General features: G+C 33.9%; 1 long non-coding RNA gene across 4 annotated transcripts in view; it reads left to right on the forward strand.

Annotated features, from left to right (window-relative positions):
- The first annotated feature begins 10505 nt into the window (after positions 1–10505).
- The window catches only part of LOC129924107 (uncharacterized), a 45941-nt gene continuing 40604 nt past the window's right edge, over positions 10506–15842 (forward strand). Inside the window, exons 1-5 of one of the 4 annotated variants that reach the window (XR_008776018.1) lie at positions 10506–10747; positions 10874–10958; positions 11201–11394; positions 12092–12215; positions 12695–12872. This is a non-coding gene — a long non-coding RNA (uncharacterized LOC129924107). Of the gene's footprint in view, positions 10748–10854; positions 10959–11200; positions 11395–12091; positions 12216–12694; positions 12873–15842 lie in introns of all 4 variants that reach the window. The other 3 variants (XR_008776017.1, XR_008776015.1, XR_008776016.1) reach the window with 3 other exon arrangements.

Consider the following 15842-nt stretch of genomic DNA (forward strand, 5'->3'; position numbering starts at 1 on the left):
GGTGGGTGCGCTATGAGCTACCACCCCCAACTCCCTTTTGTTTTATCCGCTCTAAAAACTCCAAGGGGGGATAAGTACCTGTGTGGTGAAGCACTTGGCTTCCAAGGGTTCTCAGCAAGAATTTCTAAAGACTGATAATTATGACGCCTGTGTCTACACTACTCTAATGCTACTAATGGGTACCTGGTGGGGAGGTTGGTCGCTGTGCTGGCCACATGGCACTATCGTTAAGCGTCGGCTATTGAAATAGACAGGGCCAGATTTAAAGTATGAGGAGGCCCCGGGGCAGGATTTTGTTAAGGCACCTACACTTTTTCGAAAACCTTTAAAAAGATCCACTTATGATTAATATAAATAACTACCGATACTTTTATATCCAAAAGGATGCCATATTTTAGAAGAAAGAAATAGTAGGCCTACTTTTACATTTAATCTCATTTTAAAAACCATTTTTTTAAAACGCATATTTTAGTTTTAAAAAGTGTAGGCCCATAGTCTTGAGTTTGTGGACGGTAAGGCTTTTGGTAGTCGCACTGCCGTAAATTCGGAGCTACTTGTACATATTATGAGGGATATTATTATTATTAATGACTCATGAGCATGCGACAAGCGAGCACTTCTTAATCACGACAATGTTGCCAGCCGACGTAAGATTTAAAGTGTAGGTGGTAAAAATGCGAATAAAATGTTTAACAAAAAAATTTAAAAAAAAACGTACTGACCCGTCATAATTCGGTTTTATTTTTATTTTTTTTTATAGAGGCTGTAGCCCGGCATAATCTCCCTTAAATCCGGCCCTGAAAACAGATGGCCTTTACATCATTTGACCTATAAATGGTGAGGTCTGAAAGGATACTTATTTTTTTTTAATACTAAAAAAACAAGGGAGAGAACGCATGTTGGCAACCATAGAGTAGTTAGGCATATTCAGTTAAAAAAAAAGATTTCTTTTGTTGTATTAGTTATTTTATCCATTTATTATAACATGCAGTTGATGCAAGTTTAGACCTGACCTTGAACTCTGAGATCCAGCTAGGTGCCCACAATCTCGGGGACTTTAAACCAGTCGTGCAGACCGACCTCCGTCTCTATTTCGTAGGTTGACCCGCGCCCTCTTTTTTTTTTCCCACAGACACAAATGAAGAGCAACAACTGTAACATTAACAATATAGATGCAAATACGAACACCATTCACACACGGAATACGTACACACTAACAACCAGCGCTGTATAAGTTAGACTTCTATAGACTTCACAACCAGCGTTTTAAAAGTTAGACTTGTATGGACTTCTCGATGACGACGGGTGACCTTTCGTGTTTGTAAATTATGGTACAGCTAGTGTTATGTATTATTGCTACTTTACTTTTTAGCCTTCTGAGTGATTTCGATCATTGTGCTACTCCAATCAAATGTGTTCTTTTTTGGCAGTTGTTTTTCTCTGTCAGCTCGATCAAAATGGCGCCTCATTTGACCTTTATAGCGCCTGGGGGGGGGGGATCTTTGTTACGCCCGAGAGAGGGAGAGGGGGGGGGGGAGAGAGAGAGAGAAATAGAATTTTTTAAAAATCTTCATGAGTATTCACTATTCACTGTGCACAGATAACGAACATAGTCAATATTTGATAGAATGATAATTTACGATGGGGGATTATTTACGAGGATGGCTGCCTGGTCGTTCGGTATGCGCGCTGGACTGTCGTTCGCACTTCTCGATGGTCCCGTGTTCAAACCCCGCCCGCTCCCGTCTTCCTGGCTAAGGTTTGGACTAGGAAGTAAATTATCTTCTACTCTGAAGGAACATCCGAAACATGTAAAACATTTTAGAATAATTGAGTGACATAAGTCATGTTATTACGCAACACTTTGCGATTTAATCATCGAATATGTCGTCACATCTGGGAAGCGTGGTCGAGAGGCTAAGTACGCTTGAACTTATCTTGGCTTGGATACCTATGAAGGGGGCTCGAGGCTCGACACCCGACTCGAGTAGGGTTGTGTTTACAAGCATGAAGGTAGCACTATATAAAAGCTACATTTATTATTATCTCTTCACACAACTTCCAATCTACACGGCCAACATAAATTCAACACACCTTGGCAAGTCTAGCGAATCACTCAGCAAAATATTGAACCTGGTCGAATCATTAGCTCACACCTTAAAGGTAGATCTCGTTCCTAGTTGAAAGGGGCAACAAAGGTACAATACCACAAACAGCCTCTGTGCCATGCTGAACAATCGTCCATCGGTAGCCAAGGACGCTAAGAGATGACGTAAACACAGTCTTTGACAACAGCACACGGGCAAAGAGACACTGTTGCTCGGATGTGCCGCGTAGTGCGCAGAGAATAAAACAACACAAATTAAACCCTAGCCGGCCAAGTCCTGATTATGTGATTGCTAAATATGTTTTGGGGCTCTATATAATAATAATAATTTTATTTATAAAGCGCTGTTAATTAACAAACAAAAAATGTAGGCTCAAGGCGCTGTGATAACATTACAAACATAAAATGACAAACTAATCTAAAAAAGTTTTAAACAGATAGGTCTTAATGTTCTTCTTGAATGTAGTGTACCGAAGCAGGTTGTCTGAGATCAGTGGAAAGTGAGTTCCACATTTTTAGGTCATGCACAGAAAAAGCTCGCAGACCGTAGCTTTTGAGGGTTAGGGACGGCTAACCCTAATCCTAACATGTGTTGCCTATAGGCTAGGTAAATCCGGCCCTGGTATAATACTAAGTTTTAGCCCCCCCCCCCCCCCCCAACCTAAGACAAAGGTAGCGGTTGGCGCGAGATTGTACTTTTAAACCTAATTATTGCAATAAAAATGTCTTCAGGGCTGCTAACTCTGATCAAACTTCAATTTTGTATTGTTTATATATCTCTCTTTTGGATGACGAGTTTGGCGACCACTGGTTAGTATATTGTGTGTATGTGTATTGAGGGGTAACGGGTCAGAGTAATTTAAGCGATCTATAGTTTCATAGCAACTAAACGTCAAAGTGTGTACCGTGTAGGTCTATCTAGTTCCGGATGTAACAAGCTATTTCACGCCTCGGAAAAAATGACCAATCGGTCATCTTTTAGTTAGATCTAATCAAATCAAGTTTTGGCACAGATGCCTATGATCATATGATGGGTCACTGCCGTGGTCAAGTGAACAGAGCTCAGTCACGTGTGGCGCATTCAAACGGTGCGCTCCTATTTATCTAGTTCTATCTGTGTCATCTCGTTTCCAGTGTCATCCAACTATTATAGATCTCATAGTGAGTCATACCATCTTATTATCTAGTCAATATTTATTTGCTTGCCTTTGGCAACAAACTATTTTCTTTACTTTATCATACTTTATGATATGGTAATAAATTTTGTCAAAGATTCTATAACTTTTATAATATGATAGACTAGATCTAGAATTCTAGATTGTCTAGAATCTAGATATCTTATCTAGATCTATTCTTATCTTATCTTATATAATACAGACGTTACTTCAAAAAAGAAGATGATTATAGTTCTACGCGTCATGCATTTAGTCATGCATATTAACCAATGACTTAAATTCTGCCAAGTCACTGGTTTTCCTGGCTAGCTCAGGCTCTATAACTAGTATAATAACTATACTAGAGTTACTAGTAATTTAATAGTAGGCTATAGCCTACTAGATCTATTATCATCAGGGGCGGACTGGCTTTATGGGCATTTGGGCAAATGCCCGGTGGGCCGGTACCCAAATGGGCCGGTAGGGCCACCGAAATGCCTGATCGAAGTCACTATGGCACATCAAGTTGTTAAAGGTTTTATAATATCCTTATTATGTTATTTATTTTTTTTTATAAAAGGCCCTCTGAGCGTCGTGTTTAAACAAAAAGTCTTTCACAGACATTGCAGTGTAATACTCTTTTAATCAAACACATTTTCCGAAAATAAAATGTAGACAGTGCTACTAGTAGGCTTCATCTTTTTAGGGCCTACATCAGTGAATGATCAGTGATTCCAAAAGTGGTCTATATAGACCCCCAGAGGTCTACAAAGACTTCCAAGGGGTCTACGAAAGTGAAAAAATTAATTCGGGGTCTATGAGATGTCCAAGGGGGTCTATGATAATGGATTTCATTTAAGCAGGTCGTGACTTTAATTTTCAATCTCATTAATGTAATTATTTCCTACACTAATATATGATTTGTAACTTAGTTAATCCATTAAATATTTACCCTGCTATTCAAACAATCATTGTTGTATTTAATTTCAATACTTATTTAAAAAGCTTAATGTTGTCTACATGTAACTAATGTTTAACAAAAAGAAATGTAGACTGTACTGCGTTGATTATTTAAAACTGGGCTTCATTCCTTCCTTGTCAAATAAGCAGTTGCCTAAGTACCTTTTTATGGCGATATGAAACTAATTACTCTGTAGGATCATTTGAGACGCATCCGCCATGATAAAAAGTAAAAGGTTTGAAAAATTTTCGAATTCTAAAAGATAAAGTTCAGAATAGACCCACAAGATATCTTCAACATCATATAGAGAAGATGGTTGTTTGTGAGCGTCCTACAAATTCTCTCAACTTATAGCCAATTATGGAAAACACTATAGATAAAACATTGATTTTATCAGCCGTTGACGTATTTTTAAAAACTTGTTTTACACAAACCTACACAAACCGACGATATTATTAAACGAATACTTTAAGCAAAAATACAGTTCAAGGGCAGATCGGAGTACGAGTTATAAAAGCTTCTTATGTAATTCTTTGCAAACAAGTATACAGTTTGAGATCAGCTGTATCGTAAGCTCTGACAGGGTGTAGTGTTGTGTGCTGCAAATTGCTCAAGGATCGCCGACTCCTTATTTTCCCTTAAGGTTGACGGACGAAAACTTTCCCATGTTTAGGTATAGCTACAAGGCAGCAGAGGTTTGAATTCAGTTTTCCTTCTGCTAGGCTGGTTGCAAGTCAAGGCTAATGGGTTCCTCCTGCCAGAATCTTACTGGTTTAGGCTCCAGTTACTCGGCTTTGCCCCTTCTCCTGATATTAAAAATAATATTTGAGCCACACGTGAAGGATCAAGAAATAAACCAGAAAATGTTCATTACGAAAACTTTTACAATGGCAAATTAGTAAATTAATTAATATTTATGTTTCGGAGATTATTTCATAGAACAAAAAAAATCCCTATATGAAACAATATCAGTAGCAACACATTTCCAGTGTGTTTGTTGATTCCTGTAATTCATATTAATTGTTATTCGAATTGGTTTGAATGTGACTTTATCAATAAAAAAGATAGATCTTTCTAGCTTACAAAGTAGCTTTAAATTACATATTCTCTATTCGACTCACTACAGTTAGAAATACGTTTGAAAAAAATGGAATTGATGAATTTGCAATATAAGTTAACAGGGGGTCTACCGAAAACAAGAAAATATGGCAAGGGGTCTACGAGACAAAAAAGTTTGGGAAGCACTGGCCTACATAATTGCTGATTTAAAAAGACGCTATATTGCTAATTAAGATATAATAGAGTTCACCTGTATGCATGCATATCGATACATTGTCAAACTTAACAATGATTTTTAAGGACCGATACACCATCACATGATAGAGAATTTGTGGACCGAATTTTATAGAAATGCCCGGGCCGATTTTGACACCCTGATTATTATCTATAAATAATAGTTAATAGGCATTAATTAAGGCCATTTATTTTTAGATAAAGTCACAAAGTAGAGTAATTAATAATTTTATTACGGTAACCAGCTCATCTGTAGTCTAGATCTCTACTAGTTACTAGATACTACTATTACTAGATCTAGATCTCTATCTCTAGACTCTAGTGTCTAGTGGTCTTCTCTATCATATATATTAATATGGATGCCTGGCCTATCATATCCTATGCTATATAGAATATAGATCTAGATCTATTATATCTAGATCTAACTCTAAATTACAGTAAACTAGATTTATCATGACTACATAGTCATAGGACCTCTCTACATTAGTCTCATTAGAATCTAGATTAGATCTAGATGTATTATTATTAATCATCAAGACTCTAGAACTCTAGATCTAGACTAGCTCTAGATAAGATTGGCTTAGATCTAGTCCTAGAAATAGCTGTCAGCACAACTTATCAAAAATGTAATCCTTTAGGGGTGTTGTTGCCATTGTAACTATAGATCTAGTTGAATAATCAGCTTTTGGGCTTAAACTTAAACCAGCTCAGAGATTATGCAAAACTTGGACATTTCTTTTTCATTCCTTGTTAGGCTTGCTGACCTGTAGATTTAGAATAATTTAGATTATATCTAGATCTAGTCTTGCTAAATCTTGTATAGCTTACAAACAACATTCTAGATCCAGATCTTAATGATAAATGTGTAAACAAACAAAAAAAAGATACTGTGAAGCGTAACTATTTGCGAAAAGAAAAATGCAGCCTTAATAACATAACTAGATCTAGTAAAATCTAGTTACTTAAGATTTTAGGTCTTAAGTTGTTCCTAACTATTTGTGAAAAGAAAAATGCTGCCTTAATAACATAACTAGTTACTTAGTTTAGATTTTAGGTCTTGAGTTGTCCATTTGTGGCAAAATATGCATTGACAACTTGGTCTGCATAGTCATGTGAAATACTGCAGGCTACACATTCATAACATTTGTATTAAAGATGGTGTCACTCATCCATAACCTTTGTATTTAAGATGGTGTCACTCATCCACAACCTACGTATTAAAGATGGTGTCACTCATCCATAACCTACATATTAAAGATGGTGTCACTCATCCATAACCTATGTATTAAAGATGGTGTCACTCATCCACAACCTATGTATTAAAGATGGTGTCACTCATCCATAACATACGTATTAAAGATAGTGTCACTCTTCCATAACCTACGTATTAAAGATGGTGTCACTCATCCATAACCCACATATTAAAGATGGTGTCACTCATCCATAACCTACGTATTAAAGATGGTGTCACTCATCCATAACCCACATATTAAAGATGGTGTCACTCATCCATAACCTACGTATTAAAGATGGTGTCACTCATCCACAACCTACATTTTAAAGATGGTGCCACTCATCCACAACCTACATTTTAAAGATGGTGTCACTCATCCATAACCTACATATTAAAGATGGTGTCACTTATCCATAACCTTTGTATTAAAGATGGTGCCTACACATCCATAACCTTTGTATTAAAGATGGTGCCTACACATCCATAACCTTTGTATTAAAGATGGTGTCACTCATCCATAACCTTTGTATTAAAGATGGTGTCACTCATCCATAAGCTACATATTAAAGATGGTGTCACTTATCCATAAGCTACATATTAAAGATGGTGTCACTCATCCATAACTTACATATTAAAGATGGTGTCACTCATCCACAACCTACATTTTAAAGATGGTGTCACTCATCCACAACCTACATTTTAAAGATGGTGTCACTCATCCATAACCTACATATTAAAGATGGTGTCACTTATCCATAAGCTTTGTTTAAAAGAAAGTGCCTACACATCCATAACCTTTGTATTAAAGACTGTGTCTACTTATCCATAACCTTTGTATTAAAGACTGTGTCTGCTTATCCATAATCTTCACAGTCCTTTGTATTAAAGATGGTGCCTACACATCCATAACCTTTGTATTAAAGACTGTCTACTTATCCATTACCCTCACAGTCCTTTGTATTAAAGATGGTGCCTTGTTATGCTAGAAATATAAGTTAGATCTAAAAAATTTACCAAACCAATTATATTTTAAACAGGAGTGTTGCAATAAATAATTTTTAACTGCAGATTTTTTTTTCTTTCAGATCAAAACGCAGATCTCTTCTTTGTAATATAAAATGGGAACATCATAAAGATTGCTGGTAATTATTACCTTTGAGAAACAGACAAGAAATGAAAACAATTTTTAAAAAATGGTGAATCAAGGATGCGGCATTCTTTAAGGCAAGTAGTCATTCACAAAGCTAGAATTTGACTATTTTGTCATAAAAATGTTTTTACTAAGCAAGGGCAAGCGATGAAACCGCTGATCCAGCAAAGCAAGTGTCTTTATAAGTTTCATTCTTTTTGTTTGTTTGTTGCTTTACCTTTTGTGTTATTGCATGCAAATGGAGCATGTTTTTAATTAAAATTATTTTAAGAATAATTGTTAGATAATTAATCATTTAGCTTCATATAAATTTTATAGATCTAGTTTAAAAAAATGGTTTTAATGGTTAAGTTGAAATTTTATCTTCAAACAGACTTAAACTCAACAACTCTGCATAAATGTTTTATGTATTCATTATCATAATTAAATTTTGGAACATTTTCAGATCAATGTCTAGTTATCAGAGGATTAGAACCTTCACTTGTGAGGAACTGGTCAGAAGTTGAAACATGCTATGCCACAAAGTTGTATTTAAGGCAAGTAATCTCTTCAATATAATTTCAATTTTAAATTTAATTTCATAGTTTCTTTTGGTGTATGTTTAATAAGAACAGGAAAGCTGTGGAACACTGATCTAGCAAGGCATGTATTTTTTTTTTTTTAATGTTTCAGTTTTATTTTATTTTTTATTATTTTTTTGTGCATGCAATTTGAGAATGTTTTCAATGTTTATATAACATTTAAAGAAAATTTTTTCTGATTTTATAGAACATTTTGTAATTAAAAAAACAGCATCTTGAAATAATGAAATAATGAAATAAAACTTTTTTTGTTGTTAGCAGCCAAAGCTTCAACACAAGTTTCATGTCACATTAAACATGTTCAGAACAAGATTGTGTACAGCCTGTGGGTGAAGTGAAGGAGGACAGTCAACAGATCATGTGTGGTGCCCCGACAGTCCAACAAAAGAACAGGTGAGGGTGTTGTGATGGAAAGTAGTGAAGATAAGATGATCAAGTTTTTTTTCTTTTCCAAAGACATTGCTTCAAATGCTATAATTTATGTAATTTAGACTTAAGTTTCTTTTGATGCTTGCTTTATAAAGAATGGGCAGGCAATTGGTATATATAGATATTGAGCAGCACAGTAAGTAATAGTATAGTTTTTTTGACTTTGTACTGCATGCTAATTAAACTTGTTTTTAATATTAACATAACACTTCGTATACTTTTCTGTTATCTTAGTTTTTGGTAACTAGTTTTAAATATATGCATGTTAGAGAAGCCTCCTTACCTTGATGTATTATTTATTGAGATTGGTAAACTCAGGTTTAGCCTTACTAATTTGGTAATAAAGTCAGTATTTTCAAAACAAACTCTTTCTCTTTGCAGCCATAACATTCTATCCACATTCTCATATTTTATAACATTTTCAGTTCCAAATGCAGTTTACAACCGAGTGATTTAGAAATGGAGCATGAATACAGATTATGAGAACTATGAACTATAAAGCACAAATAATCAGAATTGTAGCAAGCTTGTACCAAATTTTTCTTAAGGCAAGTGGTCCTTTCTAATGTTACATTTAACTACTTTTAATTTAAGTTCTTTTCATGTATGTTAAATAAGAACCAGTTTCTTACTACAGATCTATAAAAGCAAGTATATTTTTTCTATGTATTTGTATATTTTAATTACATTTTTTTTTTGTTGCTTTTTTTTGCATGCTAATTGAAAATGTTTAAATATTTTCCTATCAAAATCTCAAAATACATGTTTTCTGTTATCTCTTAGCCTTATGGTAATTAGTTTCAAATGTATACATAACAATAAAACTTATTTTCTTCACTTTAACATTTAGAGAGCTAGATCGATTGGGGATTATCTCATTATGAAGTTTAGTCAAAATCTCACTTAACTAAGACTTGTATTTGTGTTTATCTGCCTGTACACATTTTATTACAACTTTCAGGTTAAGATGCTGAGTACAGCTTAGTGCTCCTCAGATGTAAGTAATGAAAAGAACTACAAGTTATAGGGAACAAGAAAAAGCAGTGTAGCAAGCTTATCCAGAAGTTTTTTTAGTCAAGCCTATTTCATTCTTGTGGTTCTCTAGCCATCAAGAATTCTGGACATACTTTCCATTCATCTGTGTATTGAGCTTCAAAGGCAAGTAGTTCATTTAAATGTTAAGGATTTACCTTTTTTTAACATAATGTATACTGAAGTGATAGGCAAATTATGAATATTGTAATGCTTATTTTTAAATGTGTATAGTGTATAGTGATTACTTTTAAGCAATTTTTTTTAGATGCAATTTATTTACTTAAATGCTCTGCTATTTGATATCTGGTTGAATTCAGATGATAACAATTGCCTCTTAATCTGTAATTATAAAATTATTTATTTAGCTTGCACTTTTTTTTTAAATAGTTCAAGATGTTGAGTATTGATTCAACTTTTAGCTTGGGAGATAAATAGCCAAAGCTGTAAATAGACAGGCCAGGTAATTGAAACTAGAGGTAAACATCATGGGAAGTCCAATTATAAGGCAAGTATTTTTCCTTTATATTTTATTTAACATAATTAGTCAAACTATGTAATACTTATAGGCTTAACTATTGTTTCCATAGAAACAACTTTTTTTTAAATACCATGAGATATTGTATTTAAGAGATATTCTAGCTCAGTATATGTTGTTTCCATATATCATCATCTTAACAAGCACACATTCTCTGCTGCCAACAGTACCAATTTGTCAACCAAGCAACAAATATTCCTTGGTAATCTGCTATCAGATAACAGTTTTCTCGTTGGCATTTTTATGAATTAAAGCTTTCAAGGCTTAAGTAAGACTTACTTTTTTTTTCTTTGACTGCTAATTCTAAAATAATTTATCATTGCATGTTAAAAATAATAAAGAACTTTTTATACATATTTCTCTACCATTTTTCAGTGTTTTGGTCAAGTTTCAGATTTGTTTAGCATAATCCTGTACTACATATTAACAAATGTTTGGTGTGTCTAGTTCATCTCTCTCACTATGAAGATGGCTACACAGTGAGTACAAAGTTTTATTTTCATTCACAACACAAATTTTACTATAGAAAAAAATAATAAAAGCTATAGGTATTTAGTTTGCTAAACAACCTTCTTGTTATAGTGATAAGTTTATTTGATGCATAACTAAGCCTTGAACAATGCATCATCATAACTAATATAATGTTAAAAGGCATTTATTAGTTTAAAATTTAGGTCAATCAAATAAGATAATGTGATCTAAACTGTTTTCTGGGTACCAGCTATCAGCAATGCACCCCTATGATATACAAGTCTTCATTGCCAAGTCACTCTGCCAAACAGTGTGTACACCTTTCTTGCAGTGGTAGTACTTTACTGTACTTCAATCACTTCAGGAGTCTGGATATGTCAGCCCAAGGCCAAGGAGATCAAGTTTGTGTCCAAGGTTACTTAGGTAATTCTCTAAGAACAATAGGTGAGTTGAATTCTAGTGTACCAGTCAAATATCTTTTAGCAAAATGAAAAAAAATAATTTTGTTATAACATATAAAAAATCTATTATAAAAACACAATGTCTAGAGTTTTAGAGTACTTGTTTCAGACCATCTGATCATAGGTCAGATAGTGTTAAGCTCAACTGTTTCTATGGTCAATGGTTAACCATGGGTTGTTTGGCCAGCAAATTTTCAGATATTGCTCTAGTTTTAGGTTTATAAGATACATTTTCTTCTAAAGGGAATCAATTAGGACCAAAATATAAACTTTTATAAAGAGGTGTACTTAATCACGCAAGAGCTGCTTCACATTTACTGTAAGAATGTTTGAATAGTGCATACATTTTCATAATAACTTACCCTGTGATTTGTAAGGTTGACAATTTATTATATATTTTTGTTTTTAGAAAGTATACTGTATTATATAAAAAGAGTATGCATTGTCCTATAATTCTATACCAAAATGGTAACGTTTTCTGATTACAAACAAAAATGTTATTGAAGTTTAATCATAACAGGGTGGAATTGAAGCATTAACAATTCTGTCAGAATGTGGAAAATAATTACGGAGAAAAATTTATACACATGGGCAAGGCAATTACTGTGTTTCCTTTTTTTTCTTTTAAATATATTATTGCCATTTTTCTTTCAATTTGTAAATTTGCTTCAACATTTCAGGTTTTTTTTTTAAAGACACACACTACATGTTGCTGATCTGTGGGTTAGTGGCTCAATCATTGTGCACTGATTCTCCACTGATGCCTTGATTGCCATAAGTTTATCTACTGATCTACAGATCAAGGTAATAAATATTTTTCTACTCTATAACCCAAGAGCTTCTTCTTTAGGATACATTGTTTTTACACTATGCGCCTAATTCTGTTGTATGTTTTAGGACCCTAGCAATAGTTTCTTAAACTTTCAGACAATCAGAGCTAGTTTAGAATGAAAGCACAAAACAAAAGCCAGATCTGTATAGTGTTTTTTTTTTTTCTGAAAATGTTTTTAAAGAAAAGTCCAGATATAGCAGCTTATAAGGCCAACTTGGGAAATTAGGTATTTTTAAAACTTGTACTTATACTAAAGATATTTGAAGTATTTTTAAACTAGCTCTGTTTTTCAAGTTTTTTATTTATTTGTTTGCATTAGATTTAAATTTTTTAAATTAATTATTTGAAAAAAATATTTAGTTGCACTATTTTATCAATACTGCATTATATGATAATGCATTTAGATGTGATATATATCTGTTAAACAGTGAGTTTTTCTCAAATCAAGTAGGGACTAAATGGTCTATTAAACATGAGGTCAAGGAAAAAGGATGAACATTTCAAGGCTGCAGGAGGAACATTAAACATCTCTCTCACTGTGAAAAGATTCTACCGATCTACAAATGATCAACATGTTTTATCTAAAGTTCATCTGCCATTTCTTCAAATGGAGCCATAGTCAGAATAAGGTAAGAAATATTCTTATACTTCACAGCATTTATTTTTTTGTAAAGTGATGATCCTGCATTAGTTGTATGTTGTTTGTGCATGTTACTTTAAATATCCTGCATTAGTTGTATGTTGTATATGTATGCATGGTTCCTGTATTTGTTTTGTATATTATGATGTCAGTAATTACTTCACAAACACATAACAACTTCACACACAACTTGCAAGTTCACCTGTCTAGTTAAAGAAATTTGTATTGTATTTGTTTTAGTAGTGTCTAGTTATGAAAGTAAACTGAATTTTCATTTGTTAAACTTAGTGATATACCATTTTAATTTCAGTTAAAATATGTGGATGTTCCTATTAAATTTTTCAGAAAAACTGAATTGCTCTGAAATAATTCCAACTGTAAAAATGTAAATATATTTCAACAAATAATGGAATTGGATTCTTTGTCATTTGGATTAATTCAATAGTAATGTATTCTAAATATGGAATTCAAACACAAAAATGAAAAGTTGTGAATCACCATCAACTTTCACTTTGCCACTTGGAGATTGGGATGATTCAAGTTACTGGAGATTGGGATAATTCAAGTTACTATTGTTGGGAGTTAATGTGAAAAAAAAAATCTACTATTCCATGTGATATGATATACAATTGCATGCAAAAAATCCTAACCCTAACACATTCAATGAACAATCAGTATGAACGTTTCCACCAAAGGAAATGTTGCCGCTCATGATGCATCTATTTATTTGACTCCAGATATTCAACTGACGCACATTCGCAAAACAAATGTAAAAAAAAAAAAAGATTTAATCCATTACATGTATATAATTGTGCAGGAACATTTGGGATTGTCATTTGTATCACACTCATCTCTCATTCATTGAGACTCTACACTTAATCTGGTGATCAAAATGTGTTTGCAATTCACAGTGAAATCATTCTTTGAGTGCTTAAAAAAGAAATTCATAAGGATGTATAACTGTGTTAGACGTCTTCATTTATATTCCGATGGAAGGTTTGTAACAATAATTAAGTCACACTCAAGGAACATAAGAACCTGTCCATCAAAGGAAATATCGCCGCTCGTGATGCAACGCACACTAATCAACATTTGTACTTGCAGACCAACTAAATAGTTGCGGAGAAAACACATTTAATTGATGACTTTACTATGTTTAGCTTAGGACTTTTCAAAAGCGAAGACTGGACTCTTTAGCCATCTTCGTGTTCATAGGAAGGATTAATGGAGGACTTTTAAAATCGAAGACTGGACTCCTTAGCCATCTTCGTGTTTATAGGAATGATTAATGGAGGAATTTTTAAAGCGAAGACTGGACTCCTTAGCCATCTTCGTGTTCATAGGAATGATTAACGTAGGAATTTTAAAAGTGAAGACTGGGCTCTTTAGCCATCTTCATGTTAAAAGGATGTAGTTGAGGACTTTTTCAAAGAAGATCGGTCTCGGTGGCCATCTTTGTACTTATAGGAAAGGATATTGTATTATGTTTTAAACATGAGGATTTTTAGCTGAGGACTAGATGTATTAATAGTCATCAATTGAATTGTTGATCCAAGACAAAATAGTTGGTTATGTCTGTGTGCATTTGTAGACAACCCAGCAGTGCACATCCTTTTTCTTGTTTTGCTTTTTTCACGTGCTACAATGCCTTGGACAAAGCATCATCATAACTTGGAATGTTTAAAGGCATTATAAAAATATCATAGAAGAATGAGTTTGTGAAATAACCGGTTATTTCAGTTCAGTTGAATAATAGTTGGGACATAATTAGTTGAGAGCAAGCTTTGAGGCTGATTCAACTCACTCGACATTAGTTGAGTGCGAAGTTTGTGAGGCTGCTTCAGCCCTCAAACCGGATGCTTGTAGACCACCTTCAATAGCTTGAACACGACGTCATCAAAAATATTGTTACAGTCAGTTCATCAAAATGAAGTTGTCGGTCGACAAGCTCAAAACAGGAGTCAGCCGAAAATGCAAGCCTGAAACTTTTTATTGGGCTCCAGCTATTCAACTGATGCACGTTTGCAAAACAAATGTTAAAAAAAAAAGGATGAAAATAGAAGCCATCAGATGTATATGATTGTGCAGGAACAGTTGGGATTTGTGTCGTTTGTATCACGCTCATCTCTCATCCACTGAGACATTGTGAAGCGATGTAACCAGTGATGTTTCGAAACATCTCTATTTAATTGTGATGAGGATATCTACAAACGTTTGTGTACAAATATGTGATAATTCGCAGATTTTTCATCTCTGCACTTAATGTGGTGATCAAAATGTATTTGCGATTCCCAGTGAAATCATTCTTTGAGTGCTTAAAAAAGAAATTCATAAGGATGTATAACTGTGTTAGACGTCTTCATTTATATTCCGATGGAAGGTTTGTAACAATAATTAAGTCACACTCAAGGAACATAAGAACCTGTCCATCAAAGGAAATATCGCCGCTCGTGATGCAACGCACACTAATCAACATTTGTACTTGCAGACCAACTAAATAGTTGCGGAGAAAACACATTTAATTGATGACTTTACTATGTTTAGCTTAGGACTTTTCAAAAGCGAAGACTGGACTCTTTAGCCATCTTCGTGTTCATAGGAAGGATTAATGGAGGACTTTTAAAATCGAAGACTGGACTCCTTAGCCATCTTCGTGTTTATAGGAATGATTAATGGAGGAATTTTTAAAGCGAAGACTGGACTCCTTAGCCATCTTCGTGTTCATAGGAATGATTAACGTAGGAATTTTAAAAGTGAAGACTGGGCTCTTTAGCCATCTTCATGTTAAAAGGATGTAGTTGAGGACTTTTTCAAAGAAGATCGGTCTCGGTGGCCATCTTTGTACTTATAGGAAAGGATATTGTATTATGTTTTAAACATGAGGATTTTTAGCTGAGGACTAGATGTATTAATAGTCATCAATTGAATTGTTGATCCAAGACAAAATAGTTGGTTATGT

This window comes from Biomphalaria glabrata, unplaced genomic scaffold (assembly GCF_947242115.1).
Source record: "Biomphalaria glabrata unplaced genomic scaffold, xgBioGlab47.1 scaffold_27, whole genome shotgun sequence".
Lineage (NCBI taxonomy): Eukaryota > Metazoa > Mollusca > Gastropoda > Planorbidae > Biomphalaria > Biomphalaria glabrata.